This window comes from Chlorocebus sabaeus, chromosome 20 (assembly GCF_047675955.1).
Source record: "Chlorocebus sabaeus isolate Y175 chromosome 20, mChlSab1.0.hap1, whole genome shotgun sequence".
NCBI classification, from domain to species: Eukaryota; Metazoa; Chordata; class Mammalia; order Primates; family Cercopithecidae; genus Chlorocebus; species Chlorocebus sabaeus.
Genome location: NC_132923.1, coordinates 131,041,180 through 131,064,016, shown reverse-complemented (window position 1 = coordinate 131,064,016; position 22,837 = coordinate 131,041,180).

Below are 22,837 nucleotides of genomic sequence, written 5' to 3'. Positions count from 1 at the left end.
CTGTGCCCATACATGCATGCACATGTATGCATGCATACACATGCACATGAGCCTATACATGTGTATATGCAATATATATGCCATGCACACATGCATGCTCACCTACAAGGGCATGCACACACACAAATAGCTCCTCTCTTTTTCAAGTGGTTACAGGGAACACAGCTCTCTGTCTTCCTGAGGCAGCAACCAGAACTCTTGGGGGTCCTGCTCACCACAGAAATGAACAGATGGTTGCTTCTGTTCCATGGCGACTTGAGCCCTCCGCTGTGAGCTAGACTAGGGTTTTGTATCAGCAGATCCCAGAAGAAACTAGAACAAAGCAAAACCCCTTCACCCCAAGCCAGACAAAAATAATAGGCCTCTGCCTGTATTTTCTAGCAAACCAAGCCTGAGGCAAGGATTCAAGGGCTGAGATTTTACTCGTAAGGTACAAACCACAAACCCAGGCTAGCCAGGGTGAGGGAGGGAGAGGAGGCGCAAAGGTGTGTGCTGCCCGGCAGAGTGCTGCACCACAGCCTGCTGCCAGCCCTGCAGGTGCCCAGCACGTAGCTCTCCTCTCTGATCAGGCTACCAGGAGAAACTCAGCCCCCAGGGATTCAGTGCTAAGGAGGGAGGAGGAAGAATTTGTCAGCCCTCAGGGCTCTGAACTCCAACATCCTGTAAAAGATGTCATATCCCACGCCCTGAGGTGGGGGGTTTTATCTAAGGTCAGAGTGGTAGAAGGAGCCAGAACTCTCCTGCAAATATCTGGTGACAGCAGCCAAAGGTGAGCCCCCACTTCCAAGGCCAGTGACCAGTTGTCCCCAAAGATGGCAGCACCATCAAGAGCTGGTAAATATCACTGAGGGAATCCAAGATTTGTGTCCAATACAAATAGTCAACCCAAAACATGTATGAGACCTCTCTGCATAGCACATCACCAGGGCTCAGTCACCACCAGGGTTTAGTCACCACCAGGGCTCAGTTGCTACCAGGGTTTAGTCACCACCAGGGCTCAGTGGCTACCAGGGATCAGCCAACACCAGGGCTCAGTGGCTACCAGGGATCAGCCAACACCAGGGCTCAGTCACTACCAGCGCTCAGACAGCACCAAGGCTCAGTCCCCACCAGGGTTCAGTCACCATGAAGGCTCAGTCACCACAATGGCTCAGACACCACCAGGGCTCAGTCACCATGAAGGCTCAGTCACCACGAGGGCTCAGTTGCCACTAGGGTTCAGTCAGCATCAGGCTTCAGTCAGCACCAGGGCTCAGTCACCATGAAGCCTCAGTCACCACAATGGCTCCATCACCACAAATGCTCAGTCACCACCAGGACTCAGTTACCACTAGGGTTCAGTCAGCAGGAGGGCTCAGTCACCATCAGAGCTCAGTCACCATAAGGGCTCAGTTGCCACTAGGGTTCAGTCACCACCAGGGCTCAGTTCCACAAAGGGTCAGTCACCACAAGAGCTCAGTTGCCACCAGGGCTTAGTCACCACTAGGACTCAGCCACCACCAGGGCTCAGTCGTTATTAGGGCTCGGTCACCACCAGGGCTTAGTCACTACCAGGACTCAGTTACCACTGGGGCTTAGTCACTACAACAGCTCAGTTACCACCAGAGCTCAGTCACCACCAGGCCTCAGTTGCTACCAGGGCTCAGTCACCACGAGGGCTTAGTCACCACAAGGGCTCAGTTACCACCAGGGACTGGTCACTACCAGAACTCAGTCACAACCAGGACTTAGTCACCACGAGGGCTCAGTTACCACCAGAGCTCAGTCACCACCAGGGCTCAGTTGCTACCAGGGCTCCCAATTCACACTCAGGCACTCAGGAAGGCAGTCCATGGCCTCAGGCTGGAAGCTCCCGACTGCAAGCAGAGACAACGAAGTACACTCAGCCACATGTCACCACTATGGGACCTCTTCTGATTCCTCTCCTGTGTGGCCCCTCTGCAAGCCTCACTTATGCCACGTGGTCCCTGTCCTGGCTACCCCTCCCCGACAGAGTCTGTCTGCAAGCATCTGCCTATTCCTGGAGACCAGCACTTTGTAGATGCTCAGGAAAATAAGTGAGAGGAAGTGAGCAGACGAATGGACAGGTGGAGGAAGGAAGGAGATTATTGGAGTGTGAACGATCAGAGGTTTTCCAGGAGACACAAGGCAGTGGGGGGCATAGCACAATGAGAGCCCTGTTCCCGGCTGAGCCTCGGAGGTTTGCTTTGTGCTGAGGTTTCAGCTAAACTGAAACCTTTCCTCCACCGGGATCCACTGCTCTCCACCTGAGCCAAAAACCACTTGCATTCGAGTCTGCTGGGTCAACTTGCCAAATATGCAGATTCCCAGGCCCTGCAGATTCTAAATGTCCTGAGGTGGCCCAGGAAGCCGTCTCTCCCAGGGCATCTTACACCTGAAATTCTGAAAACTCAGCCCCAGCCCCTTACTCCCTATTCAGAGACCACAGAAAAAGAATCCAGAGTCCCATTTCTTCCTTCAAGAGAAAAGGTTCATTAAGAGTCACAAAAGTGAAATCCATAAAGACTGGGGTTGTTTTCAATAGAGAAATTAAATTAAACAAGAAAAGTCATAAGCTTGAAGCTCAGCCAAGGGTGAGGACGAAATTGCCAGAACTTGCCTGTGGTTCATGAGGTCAGCTCGTTTGGTGAACTTGCCCCTGCTAACCGAGGCGTGGACAAGGAGGACACTTGTCTTGCACACGGAACACCATGCAGGTGTGTAGGGCTGACCATCAGACTTCACACCTGGCACTAGGCAAGGTGGGCTCCGTCCAGCAAAGTCGAGAAAGTGAAGAGCATCTATTATTTCCATAAAATAGAAACTGCCACCCGGAAATGCAGGGAGGGGACCTGGGGACTAATCCAGGTGAGATCTGCAGCACGACGCCAGGACCAGGACAGCAAAGGACAGCAGCCATGAGAACCAGGAATATGGCCTGCTTGAACCACATTTCAAGCCCAGGAAGGTGCAATGACAGCTGGCTTCGAGAGTCGGCTTGATGTGCTTCCCTTTCCTAACAGCTGCCTCTAGTGGGGATCTGACTTGGAGAAAGAGTTTCCTCCAGGCGTTCCGGCTGGACACAGATCCTCCCGGCCCACCTGAGCTGCCAGCATCAGGCAGGGGCTTCACTTTTATTAAAAAGCTCAGCTTCCACCAGCAGTGAATTTCCAAGTCACAATTAGCAGGAAATAATCCAGTGAATGCAGAAAGGTTCCTCTCTCTGTTAGTAAATGGTAAAACTCAAACGAAAGGTTTAGGAGGGCCACTGGGAGCACAGCTGATGGGGAGAGAGGAGGTGGAGGGCTGGAGATGCTGCTGAGTCTTGGACAGGCCTCCCAGGCTCACTTGCCCCTGCAGGGCCAGCAGTGGCCTGGGAGAGCCCGATGGGGTCAGAAGGGGCCCTTGTCCCTTTGCAGGTACAGAGCAAACAGTGCCTGTGTTGGGTGGCTGCCAGTGAACCAAGGGCACGGGCATCCCGAGGGGCTCCACTGAGTCCAGCTCTGCACTCCCTTCCCCGCTGCCCAGAGCCAGGACTGACCTTTACATACAGAGGCCACGCCAGGCTCCCTTCCCGGGGAACTATATATAAGTCCTTTGTTCTCTGGGGTTTGAGGAATGCAGCCCTCTGCAGACACTGAGTGTCAAGAAAACACGACAGGGCCGGGCGCGGTGGCTCACGCCTGTAATCCCAGCACTTTGGGAGGCCAAGGTGGGCGGATCACAAGGTCAGGAGATCGAGACCATGGTGAAACCCCGTCTCTACTAAAAAATAGAAAAAAAATTAACCGGGCGCAGTGGCGGGCGCCTGTAGTCCCAGCTACTCGGGAGGCTGAGGCAGGAGAATGGCGTGAACCCGGGAGGCGGAGCTTGTAGTGAGCCGAGATTGCGCCACTGCACTCCAGCCTGGGCGACAGAGCGAGACTCCGTCTCAAAAAAAATAAAAAATAAAAAAAATAATAAATAAATAAATAAATAAAAGAAAACACGACAGGGAGGCCTCTTCTCTCCCTGCAGCCAGCCATGGCTCTGGGTGGCCATGGTCCTGGGTGGCCGTGGCCAGTTGTCCATGGGCCAGGCAGCAGTTGGAAGTCCATAGAAACAAGGACCTTCGGGCTGTGTCACCTCATAGTATATTCAAATCCTGTATCTCCAGAGCCCAGAACCACAGATCCCCAACCTCCGGCAGGTCCCCACAATCCTCAGGCCGGCTCCCCCGGAGCCTCAGAATTCAGGGAGAAGAGCCAGGCAGTGGATGCGGGCACCTGCCATAGGCTGGGCAGTCTCTCTGCACTTGCTACCACCGCTGATGGCAACATCCCAGGGTGTGGGTTTGTCCCACACAGCTTCTCAACAAAAAGACACAAGTCAGCAGGCCTGGGAAAATGGGAGTCCAGGGCTTAGGGAGGCCCCCTAAGGGTAGGGTGACCACACAATATATCACCCAAACAGGGACCACTAAAAATCAAACGGAAGGAAAACAGGTATTCAAATAAACCCTTGTACATGGATGCTCATAGTAGCACAAGTTATAGTAGCCAGAAGAAGGAAACGACCCAGAGGTCCATCAGCGGATGAGTGGATAAGGACATGTGGTAGAGCTGTGCAAGGGAATATTACTCAGCCATGAAAAGGGAAGGGAGTACTGACACGTGCTACCACATGGTCAACCTCAAAAACCTTATGTAAGTGAAAGCACACAGATGCAAAGACCACATATATACGTTATATATTCAGAATAGGTAAATCCGGCCGGGCGCAGTGGCTCATACCTATAATCCCAGCACTTTGGAAGGCCAAGGCGGGTGGATCATGGGGTCAGGAGATCAAGACCATCCTGGCTAACACGGTGAAACCCTGTCTCTCCTAAAAATACAAACAAATTAGCCAGGCGTAGTGGTGGGTGCCTGTAGTCCCAGCTACTCGGGAGATTGAGGCAGGAGAATGGTATGAACTCCAGGGGCGGAGCTGGCAATGAGCCAAGATCTCACCACTGCACTCCAGCCTGGGTGACAGAGCGAGACTCCCTCTCAAAAAAAAAGAAAAAAAGGAAAAGAAGAGGTAAATCCACAGGGTCAGAAAGCAGATGAGTGGTTCCCAGGAGGTGGGGGTGGGAGGGACTGCCTCATAGGTCCAGGGTTTCCTTTGGAACGAATGAAAATGTTCTGGAACTAAAGAGAATCAATGGCTGCATGACATTGTGAATGTACTAAATACCATGAATTGTACACTAAAATGGTTAATTGTGCATTAAAATGGTTAATTTTATGTTACGTGGATTCATTTCAATTAAAAAAAAAAAAGAAGAAGAAGGAATCAAAGTGAATATGCCAAGGTATGGCAGATGCTGACTAGGAGAGAACAGCAGGACAGCAGGTGTAACCCAGACTGTCCCAGCAGACACGGTGTGTGGTCAGCTGCCCAGGGTGACTATGAGGAGGGGTGGCTCAGGGACCCAAGTTTGTCTAGAAGCTGCATGCATCCTTGTCACAGCCCCAGACCCTAGCCCAGCAGGTGAGGTGGGGAAGGTACCCGGGGTGGCCCAGAGGCTCCACCAGGCAGAGGGCAATGGACCCAGACCCCCAAGATGCTGGGAGCAGCCATTTCCAGGTGCATCCACACAGCCCCCAGGAAGAGGGGGTGGGCCCAGTGGGATCACTAGCAGGCCTGAGGCATGAGAGCCTTTGGGAGGAAACACGGTTGGATGGAAACTTGTTTTCACGCCTATGAAATAACAAGTAGGAGAAGAATGGAAGGCTTCTGGCTGGAGTGCCTCTTCCTGGAGCTGGTAAGAACACCCTGCTGCTGGCCCTCAGCCCTCCAAATTCAGCCAAAGCCAGCTCAGCTGACAGTGGTCACCTCTGACTTAGCAAATGAGGCTTTTTAAATGCACCTGTGTTAGAAGCCCCACTATCCCCAGCATCCCCGGGTTAGGTGAAAGGAGGTCTTGCCTGTGAGGACAAAGCCCAGCTCTCCTTCCTGCCCTCTTCTATCAGGAATCCTATCTTTGGAAAGACCCCTGCCTCCACACACACAAAAAAGCAGCAATTGATCTGAGAGTACTTGGAATCTCCATTCACTTCCCCTCCCAGGGCTGCAACTCAAAAACATTTCCAAGAGGCGCCAGGGCAGGAGGGACCTTCTCTCCCTCTTAGGCCATCTGAGGCATGCTAATTGATGCTGAAATCAAGTTCCTAGAAGTAATCACAGTCTGTGCTGGACAGAGACAAGAGGGAAACATTTTTAGATAGGAGACGTTCAATGCATCCGGGGGAATTACAAGTCAGCCCAGAGACAGGCCAGTGAGGGACTTCAGGGACTTCAGTGGAATGATCCCGAGAGGCCACAGGAGTGGCATGGACTAGATGGGCAAGGTCCATGTACCAGCAACACCCACTACTTGAAAAGCAAATGCCCTGCCCCCAAGGGAAGAGGGAAAAGTCCAACGCTTCTCTCTTCTGTTCTGCATCTGTCCTTCTCGTACATTCAAGCAAACCCTGGGGGAAATAAATTGTATTCCTTGTATTCAACCCAAGGCAGTTGATGGGAGGCTGAATGATGACACCAAAAAGATATGTTCATGTCCTAACCCCAGAACCTGTGAATATTTAGGAAACATTCACACGCTGTTTGGGGAAACCTTATTTGGGAAAAGGTCTTTGCAGATGAAGTTTGAAATGAAGGATCTCAAGGTAAGATCATCCTGGACTCTCCGAATGAACCCTAAATCCAATGACAAGTGTCTGTGTGAGAGACATACACAGAGAGACATGGGGAGAAGAGAAAATGTCACATGAAGATGGAGGCAGAGATCGGGTGATGCAGCCACAAGCCAAGAACACCTGGAGCCATCAGAAGCTGAAAGAGACAAGGAGGGGTCCTCCCCAGAGCCTCTGGAGGGAGCACAGCCCTGGTGGTTTCTTAATTTCCTACTGCTACCCTAACAGAAGTGTGAGAGAAAAAGCTTCTGTTGTTTTAAGTCATGCAGATTGTAGTCATTTGTGATGACAGCCCTGGGGAACTAGTGCCCAGGGAACCTGACTTTTCCAGATCTGACCCCAACCCTCACCTGCTCAGACACCTACAGGCCAGATTCCTCAGGATGTCTCCAGGACTTCTGTGGCCTGGCCCCTGTGTGACTGCAGCAAAGTCAGCCCTCCGCAGCCTCACTGCCCTCAGCACCCTCCACAAGCTGGGGTGCCCATAGAGGGGGCAGAGTCTGGGAGGCTCCTGGATCTTGAGACTGTGAGGCAGACCCCGGTGCAAAAGGTGGATGCTGAGTTCGCAGGTGACTCCCTACTGGATGAGCCGTGGTTTCGGGCCCCTCCCCAAGGCCTGGTCTGGCCCCATGTCTAGATAATCTGGGATTAGGGGAGGGAGGTGGTAGCTGACAACAGCTCTGTGGCCAGTCTCAGTGGATCACAGAGACACCCCCCTGGAACAAAGCCACCAGGGCTACAGGGACACTACCTACCCTTGGCTGACCCCATGGGCTGCGCTACTGAGCCTGTGAGAGTTGGGTCTAGCCAGAGCTTCCTGCCCACGTCAGCTTCCTGATGAGCCCAGCTCCCCACGAGCTCAGCCCACGCTGCTTTTCTGCAGAATGGCAGAGGCCCAGTCACCGTGCTCATGCATATGAGGGGCAGCCCCTCCTGAGACCCTCTCTGCCCACAGCTAGCCTCCAAGTGCCAGTGGCCAGAAGATTTGGGCCTCAGCTAAGTGAGGCCATGGCCGTGGGCTGCCCCTTATGTGCTGCCCTGGGGAACTCTCTTGTCTTGCCCAAGAAGTAGGCAGAGGGGAGAACATGGGAGGCAGCAGTCAGCAGTCGCTACTCATATGACTCTGAGTTCCCCACAGCCCCAAAATGCACCTCGCCCCTATCACTGCAGGAGAGCAGCACGACGTAGCTGTGAGCAGCTCAGACACCAGGTTTGAATCCTGGCTCAGCCACTTACTAGCTGTGTGACCTTGGGTAAGTTACCTGCCCTCTTTGTGCCCCAGTTTCCTCATCTATAAGTTGAGAATGAGAGTGATAATAATACCTATCTCACAGGGCTACTGTGGCAATGAGTTAATATTTACAAAGTACATGAGTCAGTGCCAAGCACCTAGTAAGCCACATAAATGTTTGTGAAGTTAGCAGTAAATAAATAAGCTCGCTGTGAGCTCAGCTTCTCCATCTATAAAATCAAAGAATTATCCTGAGGAGCACATGAAATGAGGTATGTCAGCTGTTAAGCACAATCCCTAGAATACAACCCTCAGTTTTCTACAGCTACTACAGCTACTCAGTAGCTACAATCCATCATCACCATCATCATCATTGTCATCATCACCATCATCACTGTCATCATCATCATCATTACCATCATCACATCACTATCTCCATCATCATCTCCACCGTCATCATCACCATCACCATCATCACCATTATCATCACCATCATCACCATCATCATCACCATCATTACCATCATCGCATCATCACTATCACCATCATCACCACCATCATCATCATGACTATCATCATCAGCAGCAGCAGCAGCATCATTACCATCATCATCATCATCACCATCATCACCATTATAATCACCATCATCACCATCAATATTATCATCATTACCATCATCACATCATCACTATCACCATCATCATCACCATCATCACCATCATCACTATCACCATCACCATCATCATCACATCATCACTATCACCATCATCACCACCATCATCATCATGACTATCACCATCATCATCACCATCATCACCATCATCACTATCACCATCATCATCACCATCATCACTATCACCATCACCATCATCATCACCACCATCATCATGACTATCACCATCATCATCACCATTATCATCACCATCGCCATTATCATCACCATCATGAATATCATCATCATTACCATCATCACATCATCACTATCACCATCATCACCTCATCATCACCACCATCATCATCACCATCACCATCATCATCATCATCACCATCATCATCATAAATGTCATTACCATCACCATCATCACCATTATCATCAAAAGCATCATCACCATCATAATCATCTCATTATTCCTATGCAATGGGGACACGATGTCTTTCCTTCGCAGGACTGGAGGAAGGCAACTGAAATTAAAGATGCCTTGAAAATGCATTATTATTATTGTTTCTGATCCCAAAGAAAGCTGAAGTATGCTTCTTTCAACCCAAACACATTCTCTTAAAAACAGACTCCAAGTTTCGAAATCATAGTTACTAGGGTATTTGCTCTTCAGGTGTCACTTTAAATCCAGAAATATCATACTTTCTCAATCCAGGGGTTACTAATCTTTTAAGGCTTGGGGGCCTATCTGTTCCCCAGGAGCCATGCAGACTGCCTCAGACCTCACCTGGCCAGAACCACGCTCCGCCAAAAGAAAACATTCATTGTATCAAGTGAGCCCAACTTCTACTCTAGCCCTTAGACTTCCTTAGCCCCCAACCAACCACTGTGAACACACACACACACACACACCATCTCTTTGCCAAGGAATCCACGAATGATCCCAGGAATAATTAGGGAAATGACCTAAAACCTGCCCTTTTCCAAAACATCTTAATATCTTACGCTCTCTCTTGCCTGCCTCAACCAAATGCCACTCAAGTCTCTGGCCCCTCCCCGGCAAACCTCTCATGGGTGACACGCATTTAGACATCTGTTGGCATTACATAATACTCCTAAAAATGCCAAGCCCACTGGGTTAGACATGAACAATTTAAGAGAAGCCCAGTGAGTCTCATTCAAAAGCCTCATTCTCTGCTGGAGCCTCCAATAAGCAGCGAGAAAAAGATGTCCCTTCTGGGACAAAGGCCAGTGCTTATCAAGGTACCAGTTGTACCTCCCCGACTCCAGCAAGCACTTGCCATGAGCAAAAGAGAAATGAAGAATGGGGCAAAATGCAGGGACCTACGGGTTCTTTGCCAGAGCCTGGGGATGCAATATTGTTACTATAGTCTACCAAAAAAGTCATTTCTTCTTTCCATCCACCAACCTACCCACCCACTCACCCATCCACTCATCCTTTCCCTTCAATCCACCTATCCTTCCATCCATTCATTAATCCATCCAACCATCCATCCAACCATCCATCTACCCATGCATCCTTTTCCTTCTATCCACCATCCTTACATTCATCCATTCATCCACCCATCTATCCATGCATCCTTTTCATTCTATCCACCCATCCTTTCATTCATCCATCCATTCATCCAACCATCTACCCATTTGTTCATCCTTCCATCTATCTATCCATGCATCCTTTCTCTTCTATCCACCTTTCCTTCCATCCATTAATTTATCCATCTAACCATCCATCATCATCATTCATCCATCTGCCCACCCATCCATTCACTCACCCATTCACCCATTCATGCATTCTTTCCCTTCTATTCACATATTCATTCATTCATTCATTCATCCACCCATCTACATCCATCTATCCACTCATTCATCCACCCATTCATCCACCCATCCATCTACCCATGCATCCTTTCTCTTCTATTCACCCATCCTTGTATCCATTCATCCATTCATCCATCCAACCATCCATCCATTGATTCATCTATTGATGAATTCTTTCCCTTCTATCCACTCAATATTCCATCCACCTGCCCATCCATTCATCCATCCAACCATCCATCCACGCATTCATTCACCCATCCATTCATCCATGCTTTCTTTCCCTTCAATCCACCTATCCTTCCATCCATTCATTCATCCATTCACCTATTGATCCAACCATTCACCCTTGCATCCCTTCCCTTCTATCCATCTAGCCATCCAGCTCTTTGGTTCACTCAGAAGTGATTCCTTCCCAAAAGGTTTTGACAGCAGACTGGAAGCTCCCACAGCACCCTGGTCCTTGTAAGAGAATCACCCCAAATGTAGACATATCAACCTGCTCTATATACTTGGGAGGTTAAGCTACAAATGATTCCAGAGGGCATTTTTAAACAATGATAAAAATGTAAGATTAGGCCCTATGGCCTAGTCTTTTTTTTTTTCTTTTTTTCAGAAAATCACAGAGCCTTTTTACATATCTCAGCAATAAAATGGTTGTTTGGAGTCTACGCATTTTGTTTCTATTCAGCACAGCTCTTAAAAGGTTATCACAGTATCTGGAAAAGCCAGGTCTTCCTGGGGGCAGATTATTAGGAAAATGCTAAGATCTGCTCATAAACCTCATCTTCTTTGACCTCATCTTCACTGGGATCCCACCAAGACCTGAACTTCAGATGGTAAAATTCCATTCCTTCAAATGGAGCCACCTCACCAGACCACTCCGGGCATAGCAGCAGACTGAATAATTCTAGGGAGTGAAAATGTTGGAGTCACAATTTTCCCCCAGGAACACAACAATAATTCAAGCAAATTAGGGAGGCAGGCATCAGATGTTGCTGTGTATAGACTTTTTTTTTTAATTATTCTGAGGTCAGGTAACCAAACTTTGCACATCTTTTAACCAAACAACAGTGTAAGTTTCTGTCAGGTAGCCTCTTTAGTTTGCCCAGGCTGGACTTTGCAAGAGAATATCAAAATAAGGTGGCCTCTGTGACACCCCATTCCTGACATTACCCCAGAGAAAAGTATAGTCCATTTTGAGAGATGAGAATGAGTCAAACCCACAACAAGCCTCATATTTCATGAGTACACTCTCTCCCGAATGTAGCAAAATTGACGGGCCCAAATATTTTGACTATCTTCATCTCTCTTTCTGCAACTTGGATTGACTTCAAGAGGCTTTCAGAATTGATTTGATATAATGCTGCTATTTCATTATCGATTTCAGTACCAGTGAAAACAAGAAGTTTACGTCCACACTTAGAACCTAAATGCTACCATGCTGTCTAAATATTGTGCCTCACTGTCATGGTGGGACAATGAAGCATAAACACACTTTGAATTGACCTTCAGTCACTTACAGTAAACGAAATTCAGTTAGGTGAGGATTGGGCCCTCCTTTCATTACTAATATCATGTCCTCCGGCCAGGCAAACACTGGCAAACCATCTCTCTGCATTAAAAACCAAAGACACCACACCAGGCATGGTGGTGCAAGGCTATACTCCCAGCACTTTGGGAGGCTGAGGCAAGGGAACTGCTTGGGCCCAGAAGTTCAAGGCTGCAGTGAACTACGATCACCAACACTGCACTCCAGCCTGGGAGACAGAGTGAGACTCCGTCTCTTAAATAAATAAACGTATATATACACATATGTGTGTATACACTAAAAATGTATACGTGTGTGTGTGTATTTATATGTGTATAATGCTGCTATTATACACTGCATGTATATGTGTTTACATACACACATATATACTTTTTTTAAGCAAAGACATATGGGATCTTCCTTCAACAGGAGCCACCTCTGCCACTTCACTCTGAGGACAGTGGAGGGACAGAGAACGCAGTAGTGTCCCCTCCCACACAAAGGCCATGTGGGTTGGTCTTCCTACACCTTAGGATCTGGGATATTTCTCTCTGGTAACAAATATGCTTTTAACAAGAGCCTAGTCAAAGTTGTCCAGGCCCATGCAGAGCCCTGACCTCACCATCCATCAAGTTTCCTACAGGGAGAAAAGTTTTAACTGTGTATCCATCCATTTCCTTCCAGTAAAAGAAAATTACAAGGAGTAAGTAAAGTCTGAATAAAACACTTTTTTCACACTCAATGTGTAAAACCCATAAGTCAACATTTTTCTCAGGCTTTGCAGACCACCTGTTCTATGTCGAACCACTCAGCCCCACCATGGTAACACAAAAGCAGCCACAGACAGTACGAAAGGAAGTGGGTGTGGCTGTGTTGCGATAAAACTTAATTTTCAAAAGCAGGCAGATTTGGTCTGTGGGCTGTAGTTTGCTAACCCCTGCGTTCAGGTAGTAGCAAAAGCGCTGAGAAATAGGTAGGGCATTGTCAAAGAGATGCGAACTCTAGAATCTCTCTGATTTTAGAAAGACAGCGATTGGGCAGCCAGGCCGTGACTCGACAGGGAACTTCTCTTCTGGCTTAAAAAAGGATGAGTTCATGTTCTTTTCAGGGACATGGATGAAGCTGGAAACCATCATCCTCAGCAAACCAACACCGGAACAGAAAACCAAACACCGCATGTTCTCACTCGTAAGTGGGAGTTGAACAGTGAGAATACATGGACACAGGGAGAGGAACATCGGACACAGGGAGAGGAACATCACACACCGGGGCCTGTCGGGGGGTGGGGAAAAAGGGGAAGGAAAGCATTAGGACAGATACCTAATGCATGTGGCTCCTAAAACCTAGATGACAGGTTGATGGGTGCAGCAAAGAACCATGGCACATGTATACCTACATAACAAACCTGCATGTTCAGCACATGTATCCCAGAACTTAAAGTAAAATAAACATTTTAAAAAGAGAGACAGAGATCAGCCTTGCATCTCCTGATAGATGCACAATGAGGACATATCAATAAAGATTTTTAAGTTTCTTCTGCAATTTGACCTCCTAACACTTTGCTTCACAACCTTGACAGTTAGAATCAAGCACTGAAACAAGGAAGATTCCACGAAAGGTCATTCCAGGAGGCCTTCTTGGGGCCAGAGGGGGCCAGAGGTATTTTATAAGTATTAACTCATCGCCGTTTCCAAGGTGAGTTGGGCCGGTTGTTGCTGCATCGTCACCAGGGACGCTAGTAAAGGAATCAGGGCGCTGAGTATCGACTCACCTTCTTCCCAGTGGGGAAGGAATCACTTCTGAGTGAAGCAAAGAAACAGATGGATAGGAGGAGAAGGATGCATGGATGGATGGTTGGATGGGTAGATAAATGGACAAATGAATGGATGGAAGGATAGGTGGCCATTCCTCTGGCCCCTCTGAAATGGCACAGATCTAAACCTGGGCATGAGAGAGGCAGGCTCTTTGGAGAAGACAACTGGCGTAACTAAGGGAAGAGCAGACACCAGGGCTGAGACACTTCCCCAGGAAGCCTCTCCTTGCTGGTATATCCCAGTTTTTCTCTCGTAATTAAACACCTCAGCAGCTAATTGACTTCAGCAATTTTTAAGAAAAGCCTGGATTCAATTTCCACTCCCTTAAAATGCAATCTAGACAGTTTATGAAAAGAAACCAAATGTACTGCAACAGTGAATAGATTTCCTCTTGCCATCACCTTCCTTAAAAGCACTTGGAGTGGTAAAAATACTCATAAATCAAAGGGAATGCCATACTTAATAAAATGGAAGTTGGCATAATTAATTTAGTAGCTCCTTTAGTTATCATAAAGGACAAATAAAGAGACCTGTTCTAGCTGTCAGGGCTCTTACTAGATGAATCCACAGACAATGCTCCCTTCAAAAACAAGGAGGGTCAACTGTCCAGAGAGACCTTCAGCCCCCTGTGCAGAGCCTCCTGCTAGGGGGAAAATATGCAGGGCCCAAGCAGGGAGCACAGACATCGAAAACAGGGAGGCTGAGAGCGATGGCCCCTGCCAGAACTGAGAGCGACAGCAAAAATGACCAGGGTTTGCAGAATCAAGTGTGAGGCTGGGGCGAAAGTTTCTAGAAGACGAATAAAGAGTGTGAGAGAAGATCTGTAAACTGGAGAGGCAGAAGGTACTGGGGGAAGGCAGTTTGGGGTGAGGGTCCCTCCTTGGGAATCCCCACATATATGAAGCCTTTCTTATGAGTGCAAATGAGCATGCACACACACAGCACACATGCAGACACACAGACACACAAATACGGACATACACCCCACACAAACATACAACTACATACATATGTACACAGAGGCACAAACACACAGGCAAGAATAGACATGCACAACACATACACACACACATACAGACACACAGGCGGAGACACAGACACAAATACACACACCTCAAAAACCACATGTACACACAGAAGCACACACAGACATGGAACAGGCAGAAATACATGCATTCAAAATACACACACGTACGCACCCTTTCATGCCAACACAACACATACATACCACTCACATGACATCAACACACACGCCACTCACTTGCCACTCAACACACATGTGCCACTCACACACATGCCACTCACATGCCACCAACACACACACCACTCACTCACCACTCACACATACATGCCACTCAACACACACATGCCACTCACAAGCCACCAACACACATGCCACTCACTTGCCACATACATGTGCCACTCAACACACACACGCCACTCATATGCCACTCAACATACACATGCCACTCACATGCCATCAACATACGCCACTCACTTGCCACTCAACACACGTGTGCCACTCACACACACACATGCCACTCACATGCCACCAACACACATGCCACTCACTTGCCACTCAACACACTTGTGCCACTCACACACATGCCATTCACTTGCCACTCACACACACGCCACTCACATGCTATCAACACATGCCATTCACTTGCCACTCAACACACATGCCACTCACATGGCAATCAACACACTCACCATTCAACACACACGCCACTCAACACACACATGCCACTCACATGTCACTCAACACACACATGCCACTCAACACACACATCACTCGGCTGAAGACAAATACATATTTGTTTCCAGGCCCACATCCCTTTCATGCACTGGCTCAAAAATCTCTAGCATCACCACCCTATTTTTTATAACCACTTGCCACTAATATCCCGGACTCAACTTTTTTCCCATCGCAATAACAACTTCTGATGTATTATGTAATTCACTAACGTATTGTAAAAATCTTTGTCTTTAATGTTTATGAAAGGATTCCAAGCCCTGAGAACAATGCCTGCCGGATGAGAAGCAATGAGGAGCATTTGAACAGATGAATGAAGAGCAGGGGGATCAGATGCCCACTGTGTGCTGGGCGCTGTCCCAGGCCTGGGAGATCAAAAGAGCCAGAAAGGTAGTCAGGTGCCCACCACCTCCCTTCAACCCCTCTTTCTCTGTTTTCACAACAACCTTGTGTGGTAAGAGGCTCAGATACTTGATTCACCCATTCTACTGGCTGGCCCAAGACTGCTCAGCTCAGTAAGTGGCCGAACGAGGAGTCATAGCCAGGACTCTGACTTCAGGGTCAGGGTGGGCTCCACCCTTTAAGCCACTCGAGAAATATGGAGGGGAGGCGAGCCTGCCCTGTAAACGCCCGGGTGCCGCACGCACGTTGCTGCAGTGCTGAAGACGCGTGTCTCTCCATCTCCGCGCCATGGGCCTGACGAGCAGGCGCTGTTTCAGATGGAAGCAAAATCAAAGGCAGGGAGCCGAAATGAGTGTAAAAGCCTAAGCAGAAACATTAGATGAATTATTCACCTGCTCATTCTCCTCTATTTTTCATATTCACCAGAGCAAGGTACATTGTTTAAACATTTATTATGAGCTCAGAGAAGAATAAAATCCTAAATCTAGGAAACAGGAGACACTTGTGCTTTACTCTAAGTATGGAGAGAAGAGTCCCAGCCTCCAAGGGGCCATCCGGAGCCTGCGAGCCTGGAAGCCCCTCCCTGCAGCATAAGGTTGGCGCTGGGAGGGGAGCTGGGGCCTCCCTCCACCAAGACGGGCTGAGCTTCCCCTCTTCTTAAAGCTCTGGAGGAAATCCGCTGTATGCCAAGGAGTCTTTTACTGGAGTCTCTCCTACCTTAATGTAACCCGATGTTATCTGTATTGATTTTGGCCCACAGAGAAGCTACCCATCCCCCATCATAACATCCCTTTCCACTGACACCTCCAATTAAAAGCCCTGTGGCTCTGGGCAGGTCACCTAACTTCTCTGAGCCCCAGTGTAATTCCCCAGCTTTGTCCTGGGCTTCTGGAAGAATCAAAGGGGAACAGGTCCAGGGGGCCCTCCTAGCCATCGCTCAACTTTCCCAGCAGGCGCCCGACGCCCACGCCCTTGGCCTCTCAGTGTGGAGCCCTGGTCCAGGCCTTAGGCTGCTTTTCTGGGATGGCTCCTTACTGTGGTTTCCCCTTCTGTGCACACATGCGCATGCACACGCTCACACTCCCATGCACACCTGTGCCCACATCCAAACCTATACACACTCACACAGGCTCACACGCTTACACACACCCGTATGCACAACCTCTCTGACAGTATCTTGTGTGCTCTAAGGTTCAGGAATTGCTGCAGACTGCCCCCTCCGGAATTTGTAGCATCTGCCAGCACAGACAGCTGTGAAGGTTTTCTGTAACCCCCATCCCGACGCCCCCATCAGCACCAGCACGCCTACCAGACATTTCTGCCTAACGGGTCTTAAAACCACGACACCACGACACCTGCTTTCTGATTGTACCACATTTGCAAAGACTTTCCTCCCTCTGGAGGGTAGACTGACCTTAAGACTAATCAGGTGGGTTCTTGCCCAGCAGGGACAGGGGCTGGCTAGCAGTCCAGAGAATCACAGCTGCTTCATGGCCAGGCACAAGAAGGAAGGAGGAACCCAATTCCCTCTCGGCCACTGACTCCAGAAGTACTCCTAACAGGTGTCTGGGAGCAGGTGGCCAGCCCATGTCACAGCCTCCAGCAGGATCAGTGGACAGTGGCACAGATGACCTAGAGGCTCCAGACCTGTGCCACTGGCCACTTCAGAACTATTGCACTTCCCAAAATGCAAGCCTTCCTTCCGTGGGAGGCAAGTACACTCTGGAATCCTCCCTGAGTTGGAAATCTTTCATAAGCAGCAGACGGGAGGCATCTGCTAGAGTGGTGATGCTCCTAGACATTTTCTAATTGTATTTGCCTTCGCCCAGCTGTGCAGAGCTATTCAACACCCACTTCAATAAAGGAGCCCCAGGGCTAGGCACAGTGGCACGCCTGTAATCCCAACACTTTGGGAGACTGAGGCAGGCAGATCATGAGGTCAGGAGATCAAGACCATCCTGGCTAACACAGTGAAACCCCATCTCTACTAAAAATACAAAAAATTAGCCGGGCGTAGTGACACACATCTGTAGTCCCAACTACTCAGGAGGCTGAGGTGGGAGAATCGCTTGAAACCAGGAGACGGAGGTTGCAGTGAGCCGAGATTGCGCCATTGCACTCCAGCCTGGGCAACAGAGCGAGAAGCCATCTCAAAAAAAAAAAAAAGAAGGAGCCCCAGGAGGCCAGGCAGGATCACCATGACCAGAACCAGTCCCCATGAGGGAATTCCAATTCCACTAGGCTCCACTGGGTCAAAGAGGGTGGGACACATTTTTGTAGGTTTGAGTGGGGGAAGTTATAGTCTTTGAGTCAAGGCAGCTCAAAAAGAGATCAATCATTGCACAACTCTAAGCAGACACATCACACAACTGGGAGTCTAGCTTGCCTCACCAACACACAAACCCCATGCCATCAAATGAGCTCATTCCACTGGACATGCCCTCGGGAGCCATTTTTAGATTGAGGTGGTATGGTACATCGATCAGATCCACTAAAGACCTGAAACCCTGCTTCATCAACTCTGAACGTGAAATCAGATGAAAAGGAAGCAAGGAAAGAAACCAGCTCTAAAAATGAGCTAAAATCTTCCCCGGGAAAAATTACATATGCGATTGGCCGAGAGCAAACTCAGACTTCAGAATGGTTTTGCCCACAGGGGATTGTACGTTCTTAATCAATTGGGATAACCTGGTAATACTTCAGATCACGAGAGCAGACGCCAAATCGAGAAACTGTTTACCCTGAATTCTGCAGAGCCCTCTGCTCTGATGCTTTTCTCACACCCTTGCATAGGCACCTAGCGGATCAACCAATGGTACCCATTTACTCCTTCCACCAAAATTCCTCCATGACATGCCCACATTAAAAGGATCAATATATCCAGTGTGGTGATGAGAAGATACGCTTTGGGATCAGACGGAGCTGGGTTCAAAGTCCAGCTCAGCTCTCCCTACCTGTGTAAATCTTACTGAGCCTCAGTTTCCTCATCTGTCAAACAGATACTAAGGCCCATATCTAGTCCAATTGTGATGGAAATTGAACAAAGCAACATGAGAAAGCATGTGTCACAGTGCCTGACCACCGACGTGCCAAATAAATATTAATTATTTGAATAAAGACGGCATCCCCCACCCCACAGTTCCTCCATCTTCATTAACAATGATTATTGGAAAGGGATGTTTTCTGGCTAATGGGACCCTCTGGTTAAGTGGACATATGTGGGTAATGAACACTGGCTGCCACAAGAAAAAATGCCAGGATCTCAGTGGCTGAGCATGATCATGGTTTACACTCCTCTCATGCTATAGTCAATGTGAGCCAGGGGACCTTGTAGTTCTCCTCCAGCCAGTGACTCAGAACTCCAGGCTAGTACTATTCAGCCATAAGCAAGCATGAAATCCTGTCATTTGCAACAACATGGATGGAACTGGAGGTCACTGTGTTAAGTGAAATAAGCCAGGCACAGAAAGAGAGAAGGAGGAGGAAGAGGAGGAGGAGGAGGAAGGAGGAAGGAGGAAGGAAGGAGAAAAGAGAAAGAAGGAAGAGGAGAAAAGGAAAAACAAACCAAAACAAAGACTGCTCTCAGGTAAGAGCCAGCATTTACTACAGTTTAAAAACACGGTTTTATCCTCATTAAGTTTCTTTTTACAAGTTACCTTCTATTTCTGGAAAAGAAATATTTCTGGTGTCTCATTTAGGACAATAATACATGTTCCTTTTGAAATAAATGTACTTAGCTAAAAAGCTGGGTCCCTTTAAAGAATGGTAAGAATCACATGATACAAGCAGTAAGAGAGTGAGGCTGAAACCAGGGGAGGATGAGGAAGGACTAGGGTTTGGGCACAGCTGCCCTGAGTCAGGGGCTCCCTCTCCCCTCTCCTTCACCCTCGGGCAGGGGGCAGGACCCCAGGCAGCCTCCTTCACTCACACAGTTTATGCCTCTGGCCACAAACATCCCTCCAAGGAAGCCCCCGTCCCACTCCCACTCCCAGCGACACTGGCAGGCGTGGCTTTCATCACACTCAAGTGCTAGGATCTGAGACTCAGGGTTGGGGTTTGGGGAGAAGATGGAGCTGTCAGCCCTGCTGACCACAGCAGCGGTTTGCAATGCAGCCTAGTTCCGCTTGTCTACACCTCCTCCAAGCCTCTCCCCGATGGCTGTGCAGGGGGCAAGTGGCAGGCTGGGCCAAAGCAGAAGGCAGGGCCTCCCGGCTCCCTGAGCAACACAGAGTCCTAAGAGCCCCCCATCCCCCGAACTTTCACACTGTGTGACCCGCCCAGTGTTAGACGCCTTCGTGCGCATCTCCATTAAACACGGCCAGATTCTTCAGAATGCGTTCAGGCAGCCCTGGGGTGCTGGGAAAGGGGCCAGTTTGGTTGGCATGGTGACAAAGAAAGAAGAAAGTTGAACCACATGCCCCCTTCCTCTGCCAAGACCGTCTCTCCTCCGAGAGGTAGCCAGCACCAGTGACTCTAACCTGTCAGAACCAGGGGAGTTGCTAATCTACCCAGGGCTGACCTATGCAGGATACCCACCTACACAGAAGCCATTCTTTATATTAGGTTGATGCAAAAGTCACTGCAGTTGTTGCCATTACTTTTTTTTTTTTTTTTTTTTTTTTTTTTTGAGACGGAGTCTCGCTCTGTTGCCCAGGCTGGAGTGCAGTGGCCGGATCTCAGCTCACTGCAAGCTCCGCCTCCCGGGTTTACGCCATTCTCCTGCCTCAGCCTCCCAAGTAGCTGGGACTACAGGCGCCCGCCACCTCGCCCGGCTAGTTTTTTGTATTTTTTAGTAGAGACGGGGTTTCACCATGATGGCCAGGATGGTCTCCATCTCCTGACCTCGTGATCCGCCCGTCTCCGCCTCCCAAAGTGGTTGCCATTACTTTTACTGGGAAAAAAACGCAATTACTTCTGCACTAACCTAATAGGACCTTCTCCCTTCTCTCCTGGGTAAGAGCAAATCCAGAAACCCCAGGGCATGGGTTCCATGTGAAGGCAGCAAAATCAGCAGTCATATCATAGGGTGTTTCCCCTGTATCTTTAAGAGGAGTAGGAACTTCCCATATACACGTCGGTAATAACAAATGTATCCCAAGCCTGGGAGAGGGGAACAAGCTGATCTCTTGCTTCCCTGAGGCCTTTGCTGCTGCAGCATTTCCTAACAAGCCTGTCTCGGCAACTGACCATGGTGGGGAGTGCAGTTTGTTTCCCTCACCAGGGAAATGCCCAGTGGCTGAGAGCCCGGCTGTGCTGCTGCCTGGAAGACTGGAGGTTTTAACCCACAGAAACTGGTAATGGTGCCGGGCGCAGTGGCTCAAGCCTGTAATCCCAGCACTTTGGGAGGCCAAGACGGGCGGATCATGAGGTCAGGAGATCAAGACTATCCTGGCTAACATGGTGAAACCCCGTCTCTACTAAAAAAAAAAAAAAAATACAAAAAACTAGCCGGGCGAGGTGGCGGGCGCCTGTAATCCCAGCTACTCGGGAGGCTGAGGCAGGAGAATGGCGTAAACCTGGGAGGCGGAGCTTGCAGTGAGCTGAGATCCTGAGATCTGGCCACTGCACTCCAGCCTGGACGACAGAGCGAGACTCCGTCTCAAAAAAAAAAAAAAGAAACTGGTAATGGTTAACGTTTTCATAGCCCCGTGGAAACGATGTCCCCAGAGGTTACAGTCGTATTGCCCTCTGGGCCATTAACCAGTTTTGACTCTAACTTAGCAAGTTCGATTCCAGCATGCCTTTCCCAACTGACTTATAAACCCATGGACTTGCTCGTCAAACCAGCTATTTTTAACTTCCTGCTGGTTCATTAATTCACTCGTTAGTGAATTAAACTTTAACATACTCTCACTATTTATTTGCAAGAGACTTTTGTTTTAAGCAACATATTGCTGTAAATCATTACTCCTAGGACAGTTATCTTAAATATAGGTTGGTGCAAAAGTAATCACGGTTTTTGCCTTTGAAAGTAACGGCAAAAACCGCAATTACTTTTGCACCAACCTAATACAAATGATAATAATAAACAAAAATCAACATTTAGTAAATGCTTATTCTGTGCCAGGTAATGTGCTAGAGGCTTTATAGGCATTACCTACTTTAATCCTCATCATAGTCCTGTAAAGTGTGTAATATAATTACAACCATTTTACAGAAGAAAAATTAGGCATAGAAATGAAGTATCTTGACCAGGCGCGGTGGCTCATGCCTGTAATCCCAGCACTTTGGGAGGCTGAGGCAGGCAGATCACAAGGTCAGGAGATCAAGACCATCCTGGCTAACACAGTGAAACCCCGTCTCTACTAAAAATACAAAAAATTAGCCGGGCGTGGTGGCGGGCGCCTGTAGTCCCAGCTACTTGGGAGGCTGAGGCAGGAGAATGGCGTGAATCCAGGAGGCAGAGCTTGCAGTGAGCCGAGATCGCACCACTCTACTCCAGCCTGAGCGACAAAGTGAGACTCCATCTCAAAAAAAAAAAAAAAAAGAAAAAGAAATGAAGTATCTTGCCCAAGGCCATACCTTCAGGAGTGACAGACTGGAACTCAAAATCAGGCAACATGCTACCCTCTACCCCCAAAAAAACTCAGACGCACTCAACTCAATGCAAGTAGCAGAATCTCATGTCCCATTGTCAAATCACAGAAGATGCAACAGATCAGAGAAACTCCAAGAGGCAGAGGACAAATCGAGCTCCAAGCAGTAGCCACAGAGGTTGATGCCAGCGACCACTTAACCAACTCTCTCAGGATCAGGTGCAAGTTACAGAGGCCAGCATTCCCCTTCTCCAACAAGGGGGAGACTAGGGGAACACGTGGAGAGTTCATGCTGCCCTTAGGACAGTGCAGTGTCCAGAGAATTACGGGGTATGTGGATATAGAAGATTATTG